The sequence below is a fragment of the Polypterus senegalus genome, chromosome 18 (assembly GCF_016835505.1).
Source record: "Polypterus senegalus isolate Bchr_013 chromosome 18, ASM1683550v1, whole genome shotgun sequence".
In the NCBI taxonomy this organism is placed as follows: domain Eukaryota; kingdom Metazoa; phylum Chordata; class Cladistia; order Polypteriformes; family Polypteridae; genus Polypterus; species Polypterus senegalus.
Genome location: NC_053171.1, coordinates 74061617 through 74062390, shown reverse-complemented (window position 1 = coordinate 74062390; position 774 = coordinate 74061617). Strand labels below are relative to the sequence as shown.

The window sequence follows — 774 nt, the reverse complement described above, 5'->3', positions numbered from 1 at the left end:
AAATATTCGTGAGGTAACTGGGACAGGGTATCCCAGATTTGAGAATTCCTCTACAGTAGTTCATCCTGTTATGATTTTATTTTCCAAATTGGTAGAAATCAAAGAGTTATGCGCTACTATAGGTGAAATTAGACATTAAAAGACATAGGGGTTGAAGCAGGTAATGGGAACATCTCTGTTCTGAAATTAGCTTTATGTCGTCCATTTGCAGGCTTCACAGGGCTTAATTACACCAAAAAATCAAATCTGAGAACATTCCGAAATCCGAAAATCTTCATGTCAATCAGTAGCACCGTAATGCTAACCTAAACGGAGTATAATTTTACACGAAAAGAGCAAACTTACATAATAGAAACGGGGAGGGCATGTAAATGGGTTTAAAATATGAGCCCCCCAGCGGGTCTCAGCCGAACCTGAACCCATCTCTGCCGGGACTCGAACCCGGAGCCTCTGGATTAGAAGTCCAGCGCGCTATTCCATTGCGCCACAGAGACTGAGCCAACTACAACATCGCCAAATCCATCAGTATAGGTTTGCCTCCTCTCAGCCGCCGTGCACGCGCAGCATCAGCACCAGCGACGAGGCGCGCACGAGAACTTCAGCCCGCCGCTCGCCATTTCGGCTCCGTCGCTTGATGCAAAAACGAGATATAAACGGCCGGCTAGGAGCCACAATGGCGCTCAGTGACCCATTTCGAGACCGGGCCCGCACTGCTGCAGCATGGTGACAGTCGGTTACCTGGGCGGAACCTTTTTTAGACGTTTTAGACGCTTG

At 47.9% G+C, this 774-nt stretch overlaps 1 non-coding gene across 1 annotated transcript; it reads right to left on the bottom strand.

The window, feature by feature from the left end:
• Nucleotides 1–420: 420 nt before the first annotated feature.
• On the bottom strand, nucleotides 421–494 carry trnar-ucu. Its single transcript has one exon. It is a non-coding gene; the product is annotated as a tRNA-Arg (tRNA).
• Nucleotides 495–774: the final 280 nt, after the last annotated feature.